The sequence below is a fragment of the Centroberyx gerrardi genome, chromosome 9 (genome assembly GCF_048128805.1).
Source record: "Centroberyx gerrardi isolate f3 chromosome 9, fCenGer3.hap1.cur.20231027, whole genome shotgun sequence".
NCBI classification, from domain to species: Eukaryota; Metazoa; Chordata; class Actinopteri; order Beryciformes; family Berycidae; genus Centroberyx; species Centroberyx gerrardi.
Window position 1 is genome coordinate 18,630,248 of NC_136005.1, and position 21,847 is coordinate 18,652,094.

Genomic DNA, 21,847 nt, shown 5'->3' on the forward strand with positions numbered 1-21,847 from the left:
TAAGCCATTTAAGCATAACTCTGGACATTTTCATCATTGTCCTATAATGTTTCATCATGCCAATCGATTCTGACCAAAATCTTGTCAATTGCCTCACTATAGAGGTACTTATGTCTTGCTTGCCAGGGTGCGTGGCTCTCCAGTACAGTCCTTTAGGGCCAATGGACACTCCAAAAATCAAGCCCAAAAGCACCTAAGGCAGGAGTATTCAACTGTATGCCATGGAGGGCCTGGAGTATGCAAGCTTTCAATGTTTCAGGGTCCAATAAAATTGTAAGAAAAAAAAATGAAGATTGAGACTGGGAAGCTAATAGGATGACTATCTCTAAGGCTGAAAGCTGATACAGTCCCTGTGTAATTTTAAGATAAAAGTAATTAGATTATCACACCACACCATCATTAAAGTCAGCAGCATCAGCCCTTAAAGCTAAGTAAAATCGTTTACCTCTTCCCTCTACTTGTGAAGTGTGCTCGAGAAAAAAAAAAAAAAAATCCTATCAGGCACCTGCCAGTAAATGATTGAAGTGTGGGAGTAAGACTCAGGTGGAAGGTCAGAGCTGTTAAGGTGTAGCTATCAGTTACACTGAATGTTTAGAAAACCAAAATAGTACAGTGACCTGAGCTGCCCCCCCCACACACACACACACACACACACAAACACAAACACACAAACACACACACACACAGGCACACACCAACAAGTCCTCTACAACAAAACAAAATACTACTGAGTTCAGGGATTGTACACATTTCCCATTCTAAAATTCCACATGTATTCCATTCTAGAACTCTATTAGCAGTGAGCAATGAGATTCTTTAGACCTCTCAAAGATTCATACAAATAGAGATGCAGGTTTCCCTCAAGCATAGCCTACTGAGAACAGAAAACAGAGAACACAGACGTACTTTTTGGACTGATGCAGGGTATAGACCAATGGATTGCATTACTTGTTATTATGTTATATATCTATAATATGTAATGATAGATAGATAACCTGAAGGTGTTGAGCCTGAGGCATCGTACAAGCATCGTCCTACTGGAGCCCAAGACTGTTCAATTCTGAATAAATAGCATGAACCAACAAATAATACCAAGTGGGCTACAGATCTGCCATATGGTGCAATATTGCCAGTTAATATCTTTCACTCTGATGTACAGTATGTTTGTAATTCTACTGGATCAGTGGGATGAGCTTTGAAACCTCACACTTGCTCCATCATTTCCATATCTTACACAGCCGAACCACGTGAAAAACCCCACCCTCTAGGTGTTTCCAGACCATAGTAACAGTGCAGTGTTACAACACATAAGAGCTAAATGCTGTCATCCTGTTGACATCCACCAAGAATCAATGAAAGAACAAAGGCATCTGAAAAAATTGAATTAACCATCTCACAAACTTAGAATAAAAATAACATAATTTGGTGGAGTCTATTGGGATTGAACGTATTCTGAATAAAGCTTGTTTGACACAAAAATAAGTCAACAGTGTCTAGAAGACAGTCACTTAGCATTAATGCTATGTCTCGGTCAGACTTAGTGAACAGTAATTTTCACAATAATAATATGCTAGCCTGACTGCATACCGAGTTACCACAGTACTAATACATTAAGACAAAAAAAAAATAGCACAGAATGATACTCACAGATTCTCTTTAGATTACTGAAGCACAGAAAACTGCTAACTTCACTAAATGGCAGTCACTTGGAAGGATCCTCTCACCCCCAGAAAGCCTTATGCTGCTAAAATGACTCACATTCCCTCTTCCAACCTCTGTCAACCATCATGAGGAGGTAAACATTTCCAAATATGGAGAAAATATGAAGAGAGTATTGAGGGCAATATCAATTGGGTTTGCTTTTAGCTTGGAATGCCATAGTTTGTGAGCCAGAGTCACTCAACAGAGCCAGTTCTGTGGTGCATACCTTTCACTAGGAATAATAATGATGATTGCAGAGAACTTTTCACAATGATTTGGGTTTGGTCTGACCTAAGATGGGTAACGGTGTCAGTCTGCCCTGCAGGCTCCATTTTTAAGAGTAGATAATCCAAATGTAGAGAACAGAAAGTTAGTTTAACACTGCAAATAGTAAACTAATAGAGAAAAGTGTAAACAATTACCATTACTATGCTATTACTGTAACAGTTTGACACAAGACAATGTCTCCCAGTACCCACTGAGAAGAATGACAGAATTATAACAGAAGAAAAAATGACCCTTTCAAATGATGTCATTAATCATCACACTACAGTATTTACTAATTCCACAAAAAAAAAAAAAAAAAAAATCCACAAACCAAGAGGTAGATTTGCCATATTTCATATGGCAGTATACTGCAGCACCTTTCTAGTTTTTGATATTAGATGTATGGTAACATTATCAATTGTAAAAACAATTGCATACTGTGCACAATTAATGCAAGCAGTGCAAATCTTACAGTCAATACATTTTGGTATGTATATCTAAGAAAAATATGGGAGGAATTCATCCACGTGTTCAAAAAAAATATCAGACACATCATTTACTTCTTTGCTCATCAAACCACCAGGGTGGGATTAACAGGTAAAGATAGCCCATTTTCTGTGAGAGGCTGTCTTGTCACACAGAATATCTTCAAGTGATTAAGAAGGTATAATTAAAGTTTGACTACTTCCCATGAGTGCAGCAGGTCAGAGGAGGTTATGACAATATTAACAGCAGCTAAAGAGAGAACATTATGCAGCACTGCCTGGACTGGATTTGTATTGTAACATTCCTTAGCTAGTGCTAGTTTCCTAAAACAGTAGAACCTCCTTCATACAAGCGTGCGTAAACACACTGTTTTCAGCCAGTCTCTGAGAACACAATTTTGAAAGATGCAAAAAAGTAGGATGGGGAGCGAGAGCGAATAGGGAGATGTGTCTGTGATAAAGGATCACCCATCTCGACTTGGGGGCGGTAACAATTTTCTGATCACAAAAACATTTGACACTGCCAAAAGCAAAATATCACTTGACATCACTGATTGATGTGTGGCAAGAAGTGAAACACGGTTGAAAGTTTTAGCCCATAGTTAATACATTTTTTAAAAATTGCAATTAAGTACAGGATTAATGCTATTCACTTTATAGAAGCCATATAACCATGTTTATAGCTCAAAAATGTGATTTAGTGCTGATTGTTAAAACAAGTGCAGCAAAGAACAGCAAAAGCTATCATACCTTTTCTCCTCTCTGGATGTATGGGCCTTCTAGATGAAAGTCTTCGGTCACTTTGTCTTTGTCTGAAATCTGTAAGCAAAAAGAGAACTCAGTTTTACTCATCTGGGTTAGTTAAGTACACATGTGCTGGATGGACAGGCCCACACCAACACAGTCCTGTCACATATCAACTTGTAAAAAAAAATGTTCTATGACTGTCATTCATCAGAGGAAGGGATGGACCTTGGGCAGACTCCCATAAATTGTGAATGAACCTGAGAGTACCATGTCATTCTGAATTTTAGTTTATTTTTCCACCTGTTCCACATTGTTAGAATAATATTTAATTGCGAAATAGATATGTAGTATAGAGAAAATAATGCTGACGTGCCAATACAGAAACTACTTCAACAATTACCTAGTGAAGAGAACTAACAGATTAAATTCAATGTGAAAGGATCCCTTTCAGTGAAAAGAAAAATTGATCCACCTAAGCCATAACTGTCTTGTTAGGTCACTCCAACATCTCATTACTCAGTGGTAAAGAAATGTAAAACCACAATTTTAATTGTTGAACTCTGTTAAACTAACTTCCACTTGGGCATTCATGATCCAAAGTGGTGCCCTTGGCTAAGCTCTCACCAAACAGGTAAGTGTGATATACGTCGCTCTTTCACTCTTGCCTTTTCTTTGTTGTGTACTTCACATCAGACCTCCTCCAGTGAGTAGAATAAAATAGTCCGGTTCCAGGATGCACAGCCTGTTTCCAACCTGGTGCATGCCAGCTGGGGTATTTTAAAAGGAATATGTAACTGGGTGGCAGGATAGTCTTCGCACAATAGAGAACATTATTCCATTTTCAAGTAACCTACTATTATATTATATTATACTATTATATTCAGATTTTTGCCCAGAGTTTGGTGAGGATGTGCACATACTTCTCTCATTATTTGCACACTGCCAAATCTCTGATTGACCTCCAGTATGGTGCCAGCCATAGTTGGTACGAGATTTTTGATGCAAGTGCAAAGCCTCTTTAAGATGTAAAACACATGAAATGCACACTCCTGTGTGCTCTAGTGCACTGAACTTGTAATAGAAATGCAGACACATATACATTTAAAATACAGTAAATGCCATCAGTGGTCTCCACAAGCGCCAGCTGCCAGCCGATTACTGACTTCTTTCCAGCCGGCTACTTTAACAGAAATTTTTGTTTTTAATTAAGGTTTTTCTCCTGAATCTGATTGTCATATTGATATTAACAGCCTTGTACTCGTGCGTCAGACAAACTTATCTCCTCACTTGGTTTGCAAGTGCTGTGCCAGTGCAGGAGAAAGGAAAGAGATGTCTCATCCAGTCTGACTGAACCTCCCATTGTGAAAACAAAACTTAAAATCCTTAACTTCTAAAAACTTCTAAAAGTGTGAAATTGCCCAACACTTGGGTATAAGGTGAACATGAGTGCGATGCCACTCACTGACTGCCGCTTTGCCCAACTTGCCAGTTCAATTCGACTCGACACACACTGTACTGGCAAATTTCAAGAATCATTAATTGCAGGATCCCCAATACCCCGATACAGGATCTGGTATATTGAAAATAATCACAGTTAAGGTGCATTGTTGGCATGCATGCAGATATCTTCTGAGATGGAGAGTTTCACCTAATTACTGTAGTTTACGGACTGTTGTACTAATCTGCTGATATCTGTTGTAGTCACTTCTTATATACCAATGCTCAATTCATAATTTAAGCAGAAACTAGGCCTAAGACATACAGTTTTTGAGGTCAACACATTAAAATAGTCAAAAATTAAGATGTGTATTAGAATGTCAGAATGCTTGAAAAAAAATAATAATAATGAAGCATCTTCATCAAAACATTTTCCCCAGGCGATCACGCCGCTGGAGCCCCCTAGCTGGCTACTTGATCTCTATGGCTGGCCACTCCATGTGCTTGTGGAAAACTCTGCACTATGTGTACTTGGTTGAATCGAAGTAAACAAAACAAACACTAAATAGACCGAGTGTTGACTGTTTTCAATCTATAACGGGAGGGTGCTGAACATCCAAGTGGTGTCTTGTCAGGTGAGCATGTAATTTTTTACTTTGGTACTGTATGACAATGTAAAAAAACAAGGAGCAATTTATGGTAACACTCAATGAGGTGACACTGTGAAAAATGTCCATACCATAACAATGTCCTGACATCATCATCTCTAGTGCTCTCCTCTAAAGCAGCGTGTTTTTGAGTCTGGGAAACTATTGCTGTTCCTTCCAGCTAGGAGCATGCTCATTAAAATATGCCATGGAACACGTACAGTAGAACAACTTGACTAAACCTACCAGGGGGGCCGGGCTCAAAGGCAGTTGAGGGACTCAGCTTTTAACTTGAACATCATCAAGGCTGTCAAATGTGTCTTTTTTAGCCAGAGATTTTAAAGACAGTTCCGTTTAATGTTGCCTGAGTCAAAAATGTGTGGGAACGACACAGATGTATTCGGTTTGATGATAGAGCTCTCAGGGGACCTTGATGTTATTGATTTGAAATTCATATCAAAGTTTGAATTCAATCTTTTCAATAGAAAAGAGAGATGAATTTTTCACCCTGTTAGCTACTTTTTTGGCAGAACAATGTCTATAGTCTGGACCAGGGGTTCTTTAACTTTTTTAGCCGGGAAACCAAATACTAAATTCAGACTCCTCTATTGGGAACAAAGCTCATTAAAACATAATTTCCCCACTTGGCATGTTGAGACTTAGTAGACCCACAAACCACTTTGGATCCTGACCTATAGTTTAAGAAATCAGGGCCTAGACTTCACTGCTTCAGTTGTGTAGAATGTATTCTTGGGGGGAAAAGTGCAGAGAAAATGTAGACTACCTTTCCGCAGCAATTCACTCAGGAAGAATGAGACAGTAGACAATGGTAAGGCCATTTATGTCAGGTAGGCATTTAGTTAGCCCAAACAGCCTCAAGATGTTACTGTCATTCATTTGCATTTACTTGCATTCTTGGGTCTGAATGCGACCTATGTAAACCCTTGGAGGATATCTTGGGGCAAGAAGCAGCTGGCCAAAGACTTCCTCCTTGAGTATACAGATATATGTGAAACACACACACTCAAAAGTTTAATTTTGTTGTTGAAGTCCACTTTAAATGTCTCTGAAATGTAAAGCTCCGTGTCTATGTCCACCAATCACAAGCACTATTCCCCGCTCCATCTGGCACATGCACGTGCTGTCTCTAGCACGCACAGACCAGATTTCAAAGTAAGAGTGATACCTGGACATAACATTCAAATCCTAATACACAAGGCCACAATGCTGTATCATACAATGCTATTATTGGGTTTCTCTAATCAGTGGATCACTCTTTTTAGGGTTAGGGACACAGAATGCAGTAAAATGGTGTATTTGGACATGGAGTTTTCCATTTCAGCGACATTCAAAGTGGATGATCAAACTTTAAAGTGTCCATTTTTCACCTACGCCTGTTCTGTATATACTCAAAGAAGAAGCCATCGCAACAGAACCCATCTTCGACCAGACACTTCTTGTCACACAGTATGTAGTCAAGATTTCCTCCAGGGATTTACATGCGTTTGTTCAGACTCAAGATGCAAGTAAATGCAAATGAAAAACAAACAATTCTTAAGGAAAAGTCACCTGAAACTCTGGTAGGTCAGGCCTAGCCAGCTCTTGTCTTGCTCTTGTCAAGGATACTATGTGTCACAATTAAGGTGTTGGCTATGCACAGGCAGTGGTTTGCTGCTTTCTCCTCTCTTCTATGGTCTGTAGCTAAATGACAAATCAGTGCTAAGAAGATAATGTAGGCCTGCATTTTAACGTGAGTTAGTCCACTGTTTTATGGGCAACAGTACTGCTTTAGCAGGCTAGTTCTGTCTAGACAAACGTGTAATGTGCAAGTGTACTGGTTGGATATTGTCAGTTATGAAGTATCGTGGATACAGTAGCCACAGTCACTTACCATAACTACAATATCCTGTAGGTTACATTATCCAGGCCGTCATTATAACAACTAGATAAAGCAATGTAGCCAAACTGTGCTGCCGTAAACAGGCGCGTCATTCACAGTGTATGGTGCTCTTTTTTCTTTAGTGACAGCAAAGATTACCGTTGTATCAGCACATGCCAGCTATTTCCGAAACAGGACGCGTATGAGACTGCTTAAAACAATTCAGCTGCAAATTTCGCTGCAGATAGTCGCTCTCATGTTTCTCCAATGGTGACAGCCCGTCTTCCGCATTGCTCAGCGGCAGACCACTTGGCTAAAAACAGAAACAGCAGGGAAGCCTACAGAGTCTACCATATTCGCAAAACTTGACGGTTCACAATGTTTTGCCCCTTCAACGCATACATGATTGGTTGATATGAAGTTCCACCAAGCAATAAGTTAGTTAGCCTGATTTAGCACCAGCCAAGGCTACGGTGCGAGTCCACGCCCTCATTCTGAACTCCGTCCGAGCTACAGTAAAATTCATATTATACCCTAACAAGGCTGAACAAATTGAAGCCGAGCAACTCCAACAGTAGGTTATCAACCGTGCAGGAGTTAAAACTAATTCAATCACAGCACAGAAGCGCAGAGATGTTGTTAAGTGTTAGAGAAGAGTTCGATGGTTTCCCTTACCTCGCTTTCTAGGAATAAGAGAGATTCAAAATCCCACAAAAAAAGTGAAACTTCTTGATCCAAATTCTGGGAGAGTAGTAGGCAGTGACGTCACGGTCTGAAATTCCAGCCGTCTCAGTCAGTTCAGATATTTGCCCATGTAAGGCAGTAGGCCAGCGGGATCACCAAGTCTTCCCTCGGTGCGTTTATATTGTAATGCAAACATGGTCAAGAACAATATAAGTAAACCATGACTGTCGATGACAACTCCAGAGAGATGGGTATATGCTTACAAAAAGCTGCATGTTAAAAAAAAAAAACACACACACACACACACATACACGCACACACTGACCATGTAAGCAAGTATAATAAAATGACAATGAAATATTCATTTTTTTTGTGTGTGGTTCTTCTTTTTAAAGTTAACCCCTTCAGGATTTTCATTCATTTTTGATATGTCGTTGTCAAATGACAAATGATATACAAATCCTATCTTATTATTTATTGAGACTTATCAAGAATTCCCCAGCTGCTTTTACCAGTGTGCTGGAAAAGGCTTTCACTCCCAAATAACTCCCACATTAAAGTAGCAAATGAAAACCTAAAGCAGATTAGTTGGGCTGTTGTTTCTAACAGTGGCAGGTACCTTTTCTTTCCTTCTGTGCTTTTTGTTGGCTTGTTTGTTTGACTCATATAATGACAGTCAATTTCACAGTCATGTTTTAATGTTTTTTTCTTTTATTTTCAGGTAGCTTGCTGCAAACAGAAGCTACGGCCGAGGTGGTAATCAGACAAAGGGCTTTGAAATTGCAAGATGCTGGCTAGAAAGCCGGCTTCCTATGCTAAGTTGTTCCTATGCTGCCATAGAAAACTCCAAAGAAGAATCCAAAGCTGTGTGCATTGTGTGCATAAGTTGAAACAGTTTCAAATTCAAACGCTGTGTGTTGCATGCTACAACGCTCCCATGCTTGTCAGGCACTGTTTATGCTCTGAAACCATGAAATACAGTGAGGAAGTTTGATCTTTAGCGTCTCCGCCTCAGCTTGGCAGTGTGATTCCTTCTTTAACTATAATCTGAATTAACTTGTTAGTTTTATTCTTGATACATTTGAAAAATTAACAGCCATATGAGGTATGGAACTTAAAGGGAAGGTTCAGAGATTTTATGAGCCTATCCTATTAATCACTAATCAAGCCTCCTCTTGGATTGTGCCAAAAGTTTATACAGCTTCTGTGAAATCAGCAACCACCTCCTATTATCATTTGTTAACAATGCTAGCACAAGTCAGTGGAGTATAAAATAAAATCACTTGCAAGCCATTACATATACTTCCATAGATGTAGTTATAGTAATAGATAATAGAACTGTCTCAAAGCACTTGAAGTGGATTTTGAAAGCAATTGTTTCATAAACCATTAACTTGCAAACACATGCTAACTAGGCTGGTGCTGATTTGAGAGACATGAACACTGTTTTGAATGTTATAATAGTGGACATGGTTAGTAATCAGGATAGGCCTCTAAAATCACTGAACCTCCACATTAACAATATTTAAGAATGGAGAAGGCTACAAGCCTGGCTTAAATGTTAGGCCTTGATCACACAAACATGCAAGAAACTTGCTTGCTTGCACAACTCAGAGCAGTATTCTCCACTGACTAGCAAGGAAAAATAAATGAATGAGAAATATAGCTGCTGCCGCAAAAAAAAAAAAATTATATTGTATTTTTTGGCAATTCTTGACAGCGTACTGCCTCTTTATCAATCAAGTGGTGGTCAGATCAAATGGCCCTGCTGTTATCGACACACTGTCCATATTTTGTAGTTTTGCTCGTTTCTGGGTTACAATTTGTTTCAAAGGGAATAAACAATATGAGCTGCAATGAGCTCCACAAGTATTTGGACAGTGACACATTGTTTGATGTTTTTACTTGATCTCTTAGTACTTTGGATATGAAATATGACACGATGACCCAGGGGTGAAATTGCTGACTGTTAGCTGGTCAGCCATATTGGATGAAAGGTTAACAAACTTAATTCCCCTAACAGATTCACTAGCTAGTATGTAAACTATTGTCTAAGTCCAACCAGCCTGAAACCTTCATACTCCTGAAACAGTGCTTAAAGACTGACGGCTATCTTAAGCACTCTATCAGTGTTTTGTTTCTACAGGCATTTCACGTTTTTGGTGAAATTTTCTGGGAGTAAGGCTAACTATAAATACTGCTTACATGAATATAATTCATCAAATTAAACCTTATGATGATAGAGCCTTTCTATGTGCTTGTTGCCTGGCTTGCACTTGAATTTGGAATTGCCATGCCGCTACTCACTGCTCAGAGCTCAAATCTGCAGCTGACCTCTGATCTTTAATGCAAGCAAGCTACTATCAGATGTCCAACAAAAGCTCCCGCATCATGTTGGCTTTGCCTGACCTCAGTGATCTTTGCCATGCAAACTAGGCTATTAGTTTGCATGTTCTTGATTTCATGCAAATATGATAACTGCTCTTTCACCTTTGATTGTGTGCGTACAGTTGTATTGCAGCGGTGTCAGTGCTTTATGCATTTATACACCTCAATACACTTACAGATATAATTGCTCTTATCTCTTCTATAGAGCAGAAATTGTGTTTGAGAATGATATAATTACACATTAGTGTCTTTGAAGTGGTGTAATTAAACACATTTATAAGAAAGTAAAGCTCTGTCATTCTTTTTAGAGGCCTAATGTAAAACAGGATCATTCAATCTGAGCCATATCTATTCAGCAATAATTTTTAGTTTACTAGAGCTGATTACACTGCGCTGCGAGCAGTGCATAAACTTCTTTTTTCACCATGCATGAAGAAACCATAAACAGCACTTGAAGATCGAGCACGCTGATAAGCCAAACGATTTCAGCTATTTCAGTGTTTCACCCATGGATCCCCTCGTCGAGAAGTTCCAGGGCAAACTGAAAAGGTAATCTCATTTGTAATGTGTGACAGCTTATTTGCAAGTGTGCGTACTGGCAATTTTTTAATGGGCCCGCCAGTGATTCTTCTTCCACTCTTAAAGCTGATTTCAAAAAGACACTCTGGAACAGTTAAGAAGACACTTGCCATTGCCTGTGAACTCAAGTTATCAATCAAGCACCAATTAACATGCTCAGTGAGAGGAAATCAGCGACTCTTTGATGTTCAGTAGCAAGGGAATGGTAGTTATGCATGTCATTGATATGACGGTTTTCAATCTATCCTCAATGTACAGCATCATATGAAAAGAAATACACACACAGGGCCCCGCAACCAATAATTTAAATTGGTGAACTGTTTGAGAATGTAACTAATGTTGCTTAATGTTCCTGATCTATGGTATGGAGAGACAATCAATAAAGCACAGAAGTGTCAGAAAACATTTGTCACAATTTAAACACCACATTTTTCTGTGACAAGAGCTTTTGCTTCAATTTTTCCAGCATCGGATATCCTGTTTTATTTGCTGGTTGTGACACACTGTCTTCTCCCCCACACCACTTCCTCTGAAGTAGGTAAACCTCACACACTACACAGAAGACAGCAGCTGTGCAGTTAATAAGTACTTCCTTACAAAATAGTGAGGGAAAGCATACAAGGCAAATAAGAAAAAGACTAAATCAATTTCACAAAAATAGTCTTAGTGCAAATTCTCAAGGTGATCCTGCAACTCTCAAGGCATCAAAGAGCCCAGTTTTCAGGAAACGATGGCTGATGACACTGGTGATATCATGCAGCGTTGCTATGCACCGATCTCAGAATTAGCAGAATTATGAAATGTTACTGATGAGTTGTTAATTGGTAGATAATGTTATTTGATATCTCACCATAATCCTTCAGTTGTCAGTAGGCAAGTCCAGGTGCTTTGCACAAAAACAACAACAAAAAAAACAACAAAAAGTTCTTTGCGCAAAAAACAACAACAACAACAACAAATGTGTTTGGGAACTATGTATGCTCTGTTAATTAGAGTTGAGATAGCAGAGATTAATCTTCAAGCACAACCATATTACAGAGAGTCACGCCAAATAAGGAGAAACAAAAGTACGAGACAGGCAGACTCACTACAAAAACAATGTCCCAAAGCTACTAATCAAACAACTCCTGATCTAGATCTAGACCTCAGATTACACTAATGAATTCTAATTCTTGTGTTTTAGCATGTAAATATGTATTAAAATGGTAGACAGAGACAATCCCTGCCTACAGCAAAGGTTTATAAATTTCAGCATAAATGATCCGTACTTATGAGCTCGCTGCACCTTTGAAGAGTTTTTAAAGCAGCAGGATATTTTGTCGTCGTATCATGAAATCAGTTTTAGGGTTTGTCATTTAACATGGCGCTTGTTTTTCAATGAACATGATCAACTTTTTAACCCTGAAGAAAATTGATTCAGCTGGTTCTGTTTTCCAGCAGCAAGAAAGCAGGTTAGCATTTTGTTTATATTTCTGACCATGAACGTTGCACTGGACAACACATACAGCCACTAGCAACATTTGTATACAGTACGGTTTCAGTAATGTAACCATGCAATATAAAAAAAAAAATAATGCTAAAATGAAATTATAAAAACAAGTGTTTAACCTGAATTGTTCTTATCTTAACCAAAACCTTAAGATGAACCCTAACTACACTCTATAAAATAAAAATTTAAAAGTGTATCATCTCCAGTTGAGATGCAGCATTCAGGCAGCAGGAGCCCGGCTTCACAGACACAATATTTCCAAGTGTTGGATGCAGGGGAGGTCAGTAGTGCTTCTTGTCAAAATCAATTACCATATGCAGTGGTGTATAATCTGGCTTAGCTATGTGGTGTGGGGCCTTTTGGACTCTGAGTTTTAAGGCTTTCCTTCATATATTTCACTTCACAGTGATTAGACAAATATTGATTAGCCTGTCCTTGACCTTAGGAAGAACATAATATGAGTTATTGAGTATTGAGAATACCATGTATGTATGTATGTATGTATGTATGTATGTATGTATGTATCTATCTATCTATCTATCTATCTATCTATCTATCTATCTATCTATCTGTCTATCCGTCTATCCATCTATCCATCTATTCATCTATCCATCTATCTGTAGATGGTGGATTTATTTATTTATGCCTAGGTTCTTTTGTTTATTCATTCATTCATTCGTTTGTTTGTTATTTAACCAGGTTAGTGCGTATGGCGTTCTTTTGCAAAGGAGACCTGGCCCAGAACTATATGTGTTTTGAACAGACAAACAAATAATACACACCTAAAAACAGACAGAGAGAGAGAGGGGGGGAGACAGAGAGGAGAGCAGAGCAGTGGCACAGCCTGGAAGAGTGAGACAACAACGTGTTCAAAGCAACAACTCCCAGTAGATTCATCTTCCCTAGTCCTAACTAAGGCTTTGAATTCAGTGAGAGAGATCAGTTCCTGAAGTTTTGTTTTCCTGCAGGCTGGATGGATACAGAGGATGAAGAGATCTTAAAGGGTTTTTTGTCCCTTCCTGTATGAGCTTTAAGGACAGCATCGTTGGACTATAAACCATATTGACTTTGTACATTTCCATGTTATAAAAATACATACATAAGGAGGACACTGTCTTAAAATCGGAGGGAATCATGTTAAACTGTATTGAACACGCAAAGACAGTGAGCTGATGCATTCCTGCACAACACTCCCAAAAATAAATCAAAAATAAAGCCAACTTTTCTAAAAGATTCTCATCATTTACCTTAAAAGAAAGACAAACATCAGTTAAAATACTCCAGTATTCATAACAAGATGTCACCTTTATCTGTTTATAGTGTTTGGTTAGAATGCCTGGAAGATTTGATTGTTTCTTCCCGGCAACAAACATTATCAATTATTCATACTTTTTGTCTACAATAAAAGAATGACAAAGTTGGGACTATGTTGAGACTATACAACATCAAAAGCAAATTGTAAGTTATTAAAAGACTTTTGAGTGTATATTTGTAAATATTGTCCCTTGGAAAAAAAAAAAATATATATAGTTGCATGCACAGTAAGTCACGTTGTAAACATACATCTTTTCAAATCTTTTACACGTCATGGCATTACTTTTGATGGCAATGTCAGCATTTCATAGCCACCATGTCTTTCAGTGTAAAAGGCAACATAGCCTAAGAAAGAAATTTTACAATAAAACGACAGATACAGCAGCTTACAGTGTGTTCATGGGGGTTTACATCCACTGTACAATGGTGTTATCCCCCAAAAGGCCGTTCACTGATAACAACATAAATGTATGATGCAACCCATCCAATTCACAAATTTTGAGTGAGAGAACAGAACGGTTTCTCATGGATGACTTGGTAAAAATAGTAATCAAAAATGCAAACATATATGCCTTTTAAAACATCCTCTTGGATTCCTCCTCTTTGTTTGATCTCTCTTTAAACATTGTTCCTTGTAAATGTTCTTATACGTTGCTTATCCACATTCAATGGATCATCAGTAAATAAAAAGTTTGATTTACACATTGAAAATCACACCTGACCCCACTCTGAGTGATTCAGGCAGTCGGCGGCAGCAGGATGGAGAGATTTTATACCTGATACTGCAAATCACACATTCTGTATAATCATATATCAAGCTTTCTGTAGTGTGGCTGCATTAAAGAAAGAAAATCCTAGAATGTGCACAGACAGAGCTGTCACTTACAATTATCTCTTACATGTACCCTGTGTCTCACAGAAGTATATTTTCCTTTCACTCTATAAATGCCAGCTAATGCAAAGCATGAGATTAGGCACTTCTGACCTTTATTAGAGCTGATAGCAGCAGCCATGGATAACAGGAAGCTCCAAGCTGCCACAAAACAAGGTTAGTAGTGAGCTAGATTACAGATTTCCATGATAGCAGGTAAGTAAAAATGACAAAGAGGCATTATCCTTCACTGATGTGATAATTACCTACAGGACGGTCTCAAAAAGGTTATCATGTACACAAACAACCTGTTATTGCTTCAGGAAACAGCAACAGAAGGTTGTTCATGGAAGATCTGAGACGTCAAATCCATAAGTAATTAGAACAATTTTAATTAATTTGACAGACATGTTATATTGATAAATTAATAATCTATACAATCAGGCTGTATCACTCTCATCACAAGTTCCCCGATGGCTGAATTTAAATTGAATGGGTCAAGACAGTAGGTGTTAAATTGGTCTGTCTGTAACATAACTTTCTGGCAATTTTTTGGATGCTGCTTGCCAATTTGAATGACTGTGTGGTCAGGGCCAGCCGTGTTGTCGAGAGAGAGGATGCTCTGAATTGTTGATCTTATATTTCCATGGGAAATGCCAAGCAAGAAATACGACGTCTATTAGGACTTTAAAACCCAAAATAAACATTTCATTAAATCAAATCAAGTTTGAATCTAGAAGGTTGCAACAAAAATGATCCATTTTAAAGAATTTGGTTGATCCCTTTTTTGTTAATTTGACGCAGGCCGAAATTACATCAGATGACAGCATAATCCAACATCATTATCAACATCAAAATGTGTTTGACGCGGTTTGGCCCGAGGCCGATGGCAGCAGAGCCTCTGTAACGGGATGATATGGATTACATTTTGCAAACCGACCGTGCCCCCACTCATTTTTTATGCTTGCCAGCAATGAGTTGAACACAGTGATGACCGCATGCACTGCATTGCTGCAGAATAAAACCCAAATATCCCTCTGATGATTAAGGTCACTCATACACTGCTTCACACAAGCCATCCTCTTAAGCATTACAGAGTAGGAGAGGGGGTCGACAACTTGGAATCAAGTCCGTCTTGATTCTGTCATTGTTATCCGTCATTAGCAATGCCCAGGTCCTTTATGCCTTCCTGTGGCTGGTGACAGTGAGCGGACAATACAGTAATCAAAGTTTTCTTCATAGGAAGTGACCTGTTGTTGGCTTTCATTAGTGTGTCAATTCAGAGGTTTAAGCTGCTTCATGAGAAGTTTATCCCTGGATCATGGGGATCTGAGGGCTCACCGGTCATTTGCCATCAGCGTCCAAAGAGCTCAGATTGTTGGGACTGCTTTATTTTAGAAGATGATGGAAATGTGTTGGACTAATTTGGGTTTAGCAGGATTGGCCGAATATTAGTCCACTCATCCAATGGATTATCCCATGGTTGCATTGAACATACTATAGATGGACAATTCTGTCAAACTGACAAATCTACCATATATCTAACTTTTCTCTAATGTATTAATTTAGTTTTTAAAGAAAACAAAATGCACATTCTGATGAATTTGTCCATTACTTATTTTTTTGTAAAGATGACAGCACATATAACCAATAACATGCTAGTTCTTCTCATTGCCATGCACAGTAAAACAGCATCAAACACTGTTATTAGAGCTTTGGGAGTTCTTACCCAATACAGTGAGATTATCTGTACAGACAGCATATGTATTCATTTAATTTGAGTTCAATTCATGCGTCAAGAAAGATCATACACTGATACACAGTATTCAGCAAATTGCTTTTACATTAACAGTATGAATTCATGCAGGGGGGATTAAGATGTGGAAACAACAGTGTTTTGCAGAATGTATGTCTAAAGTGCTCCATGGATAGTAAAAGTCTTTTGCACTGCATCCAAAAAGGAAACCACACAAGTTGATTACATGAGATTACATAGAAAATATGTGATAGTACCAAAGGTTAATGTCCAGAAAACTAATGTGAGATAGGGCAGAAGACCTACATTAACAGCTTTTTTAATTTTTGCTTTGCTTTTTTCAGGATTTTACTCCCTAATTTTCTCTCCAGCGGGCACATTACTGGCCTTCTATTGGCTGTGCCAGGTCGAAGTGACAGCTGGTGTGATGTAATAACACCCCCTCTACTAGACAAGTTATAAAGAGCAATATCTAGTTCCATGGATTGAGATCAGCTTAGGTAGATTAATGCTCTAGGACACTGAAATGTTTGTTGTATAAAAGCTCTGTTTATAAAACAATGTATCATTGATGTACATGAAAAACTCTGATCTGGCAGATGGCCGGTTGTCCGAGAGCTTCTCCACATTAAAGGCAATGGTAGTCTATGGTTTGTGTTCCTGTGGCTCAATGGGATTTTAGATTCTTCTTCATTCAAATGTATTATATATAGAAAAACTGGGATTATTTTACAGGCTGTTTAATCTCTTTTTTTTTTTTTTTTTTCCAAAACTGAGCCTGCCCCATGGTTTTAGCATTCGTGGAAAGTGGAACGACTGAGTGCTACAATCAATGAACGCTAGAGTGCAGGCGGCCTATCAGCTTAGAGAGCCAGTGATGCCCTGTGGACCGTTTCACTAACATGAAGCGTGCTCAGTCGACTTGACTCACTTCAGCCCGCTGCCGTGCCGCTTTTCTAGAAGCATTCCCATCCTGCCGGAGAAAGACACCAGAGGTTTTCTCCAGAGCCGCTCTGCCACCGCCAGACACACAGATCTGCTGCCCTTTTGCACTGAAGACAGCTTCGTCTCTCAAGCTTTAGCTGTCACTCAGGAAGGTTTGGGTTCCAGTCAGACTCTGCGTTCTGGATCTTCTAGCTTACCAGAAAAAACCCTGGTAAAAAAAAAAGAAAAAAAAGAAAAGAAAGAAAGGCTGGTTGTTTCTCGCTGTGCTCCGGATCTTACTATCGTCAGGTAGAATAACTAATTGAGCTCTGCGGCTGGCATCTCTGAAAAGACATTTGGAAGCGCACCAGAGGCCCTCGCTGCCTGAACTTGGCTCAAAGCTCTGAATTCAAGGTTCTGCACTGCCTCCTGATTCCCACTACAGATCCCATCATGCCCCACTCCTTCCAGCAGAAAAAAGGTGAGACTTCTTTTTGATTTGTTTAATGCTTGCTTTATTTTCTGTTTCTCCGCAGTCATGTTAGTTACAATCACCACATTTCTGTGCTGGCAAGATAAATGAACGTGGAGCAAGGCGTTGCTGCAAAACAGAATGCATTCTCAGCAAACCCTCCCCGAATTAATAAAAGTTTAAAAAGTAAGAATACCTGAAACTTTTTAGATAACTTACTTTGGGATGCCATCAGACCAATGTTAGTATATACTGTCATATATACTGCCACAAAGCTGCATCAGACATTATAACACATTATATTATCAATTGTCCACAAATATCAAGAATTATTATTTCCTAGAAAATATAATTCAAGCATAAACAACAATACATAATAGTTTGCTAATATCTGTAAATACAATGGGCTTAGTCATGAAATTCTTTCCATTCTGTTGCATTCTGCCCGAGAGCAATAATCTGTATTGCAATGCAAATTGTATGGAGAGAGATGCAATTATGTGACATGTCAGGTAAGTATAATACAGTTGTGAAATAACACAAATAAACATCATGAAATCAATTTTCACTTCTTCCAATCATGCTGAGGTTAAACCCAAGACCTTGGAGTTGTCAGTGTGAATCATGAGCTACAGGCATGTGAGCTACAGCTAAACAGGATGAGTGGCACCAAAAGACATTCTTATACATAATCGTACAACAATGGCCAGCAACGCCGGCTCGCTAACTCCTGGATTTAAATGAACTGATAAAACAGTATATTTTCATACAATTTTTCTGATGATTAGCTAATCTCTGAGATTAAATCAGTATACTTTTGAAGCCCTTGAAGTACCAAATCTTAGTCTCAACATTAACAAGAGTAAGCCTGCAAAAAAAACATCATAGCATATGGATATGAGACATTGGTTGACGAAGATCTTGATAAAACAACTGACATCTGACAAGCAAATGCGAGTACTGAATGCATTTTGATGGCGTCAGAGGTTTATCTATGTAAAAGCAGGTAGAGTTGAGCTAAGATAGGATCTGAGAGATTTTCATTTTCACTCATTTTTTATCTTTCTGTAAGCCTTTCTATACCCTTCAAGAATCTTTCCACATGCGCAGTAAAAAGACACTAAAAACAAAGCTTCGGGCTTTAAGTAAACCACAGAGTGAACCTAGGTCAAACGAACACATTATCACCTCTTACTCAGTCTTTCAGTAAAAGAATGGAAGCCTTTTACCGTTATTACCATTTTTCATTTTTTCAAAAAGTTTTAAGCAGCAACATGCCACTTCCCTCAACCCTTTCTGAACCTTTGAATTGAGGGTCACTAATGTACACACAATACTGACGGAAATATTTGGTTGATTTTCCTTTAAATTCACAAGTGATGCTATCAAGAAATGTTTGTCGTCCCATGCAAGCAAAGCACAAAGTTTGTCAAACCTCGGTGGATAAATTCAGGAGTGTCTTCATGATGTGTGACAGCTGCTGGTTGTGCCACTGTGTGGATAGGTAGGACCTGCTGTGTATATTAGAGTTGTCACCCTGCTCTTATATGGAGCACTTGCATCGTTTCTGCAATCACCACCTCGACCTGCCAGTTCTCGGGCGGTGGAGCTGGTTTTCATGGAAGCATTGGGTGATGGATACAGTAGCTGCTGTTCACTATGCTGAGGTGCCTGATACATTTGTAAGGAAGACGAAATAAAATGCAATCAGAAAGTGTGTTCAAAACTCCAAACATGCATAAATATACTGTAGATAAATGAGGTTTTTCAGAGTTCAGTATAAAGTGCTATGAGGGCCAACTGGAAAAAAAAAATCTAATGAAAACTGATACATTTTAGACAATACTAACGCAGTTTGCTTAACAAATGAATAGAAGAATTTAAATTTAAATAGCTGCAGCTACAGAGATCATGTCTATCTAGAGCCACCATGGTTTTCTTTCTGAATATTTCTTTGTCTGTAAATTTACAACTTAAATGCAGCATTTAATGAAATTACATGTGTATACATTTTCTTTGAGGTATATAATTAGGTTGTAAAAATGAGTCCTGCTTTGTTTTGTGTAAATTCATAAAAACACAGGGAAATATTTGTTTATCTCATCCTTGAATCCATGACATTGCCTAGAGTACTTCCACATTTTTTAGGTAGAGCAGTTGATTTCTGGGGCTTGGTGGGATTGCTTTCATCCTGCCCAAATCCCATGTTTCCATGTTGGATTTAAATCCATTTACTGCCTTGGCTGGAGGAAACCAAAAGAGCTGACATGAAATTGCACCTATATACTAATGGATGCTGCGAATGTTTGATGCAGATGGAATTTCCTCTATCCAGATACCAAAATATGTTGAGGGCAAATGCCAGATTTCTTTCATGAAAAAAGTGTATGAAGCAGCTCATCCAGATTATACACAGCGGCCATACAACCACAACCACACTGAATTCACACAAGTCCTATCTGAGCATTTATAAAAACAGAGTTGTAATCACAGTGGACTTGACATTACATCTGTGAATGCAAAATTAATTGTTCACAGTTTATCCTGCTATCCAGTCTATTATATATGATTCTTTACGCATTAAGTCAAGTACCTATATGGACTTTTTGGCTTGGTGGAAGAAACTGACCAATACTTTATGCATGATTACATTTACATTTTAGGAATTTAGATTTTGATCTTATCCAGATCAACTTATGAATCTGTCCATCACTATCAAGTAACATCTATCCATCTATCCATCTATTAAGTAACCTAATAATAAAGAGATGGACAGGGTGGAAGTGCTAAGCGCACTGTTGCTGCTGTGCACATGTTTCTCATTGAACCGCGGCCTGGAGGAAGGTGTGTACAGTTCCTGTCTAGCCGGCCCTGCAGACCAGCTCCAGCATTATGCATCGGATGCAGGCGGCTGCTTTGACCCGGCGGAGGGAGCAGTGTAACGTGGGAGAATTTAGCTGAAAGAGGAATTGGGCCACAGCATTTTGGATGAGGTGCAGGAGCAAGAGAGAGCGCACAGTGAGTGCAGCCAGGAGAGAGCTGCAACAGTTAATTCAGGGAATGACATCGGCGTGGACGAGGTGCCGAGCCGAGCCCCTCGTAACAAAAGACTGGATTTGACAGCTGTTGCGTGGAGTGCAATTCTCCAAGAGGTTGCGGCTGCGATGTGGGCCTCAAACTATACGGACACACCAAGTGAAAATGATTTTGTTGCAGTATTTCTATTCAGCATTTTTTATTCAATTTTACTCCTATACCCAGAACCATTCCAGATCAGTGCAATGAAATACTGTGTGTTTGAAATCAGTACAATACTCAATCAAAACAACCCGAACTGGTTTGGCAACTTCAGACCTCAGTCAGTTACATCATCAAAACCTGAATACCTGTTGACAGTGGAAGATTCCACCAGGACAGTGGAAATGTAAAGGTTATCTCTATTGCCAAAACAATGCAGATGACCTAAGCTAAGAAATTAAATCTCAATGGTTTGTGCGTCCTGTTTATATTTGTCACTCATACAGCACATCACTGCTCTCTGTCTATTTAACTGTGATCTCAGTTTCACATTAGACTCAGATTTTAGTCTGCATCCTTAATAATTCTGTCAGTATCTGTCAAAAGCCAAATGACATTAATATTTTGAACCATCTCAGTCTCAGACATAGGCTACCAAGTGGCAAAGCCAGTGGTTTTGTGGTGTGGTTTATATATCATACAATAAATAAAAGATGTTTCTAATATCAGTTCATAATCGTGAAAGTAATCTTGGCTTATAAATCTAGGCTTACAAAATACATTCTGTAATAACACCAAAATGTTCAAGATGAAATCAGTGGAATCAAAAGTGACCATTAGCACACTTTATTTTAACTACAAGTTCTGTACCGGCTGAGAATATTTCCAGTATTACAAGGGATTTATTTGAAAATGAAAACATGAAAATATATTGTGTATTAAGTTGCTTATGAAATTCAAGATTGGACCTCATGACCCCTCTATTTGAATCACTGGATGTCTTTTCTTGTGACAGTATGCATATATTTGTGTTTTTGGTAACACTATTTGGATAGTCCAATGTTCATACTCAGCGATCAGAGGACAAGGTGTATGTTAAACAAAGGGACACTCGCTTATTTGGTGCTTCTCCACAGACTATGTAACCCAAACCCTGACCTTAGCCTAAACCCAAACCCTGACCCCGTTT

The 21,847-nt window shown here is 38.7% G+C and overlaps 1 protein-coding gene across 3 annotated transcripts in view; it reads right to left on the reverse strand.

The window, feature by feature from the left end:
• lpp (LIM domain containing preferred translocation partner in lipoma) overlaps positions 1–3,274 on the reverse strand; it is a 136,191-nt gene extending 132,917 nt beyond the window's left edge. For all 3 annotated transcript variants that reach the window (XM_078285698.1, XM_071923447.2, XM_071923446.2), the window contains exon 1: positions 3,204–3,274. The gene's annotated coding sequence lies outside the window, so the exon portion shown is untranslated. The remainder of the gene's footprint in view (positions 1–3,203) is intronic.
• Positions 3,275–21,847: the final 18,573 nt, after the last annotated feature.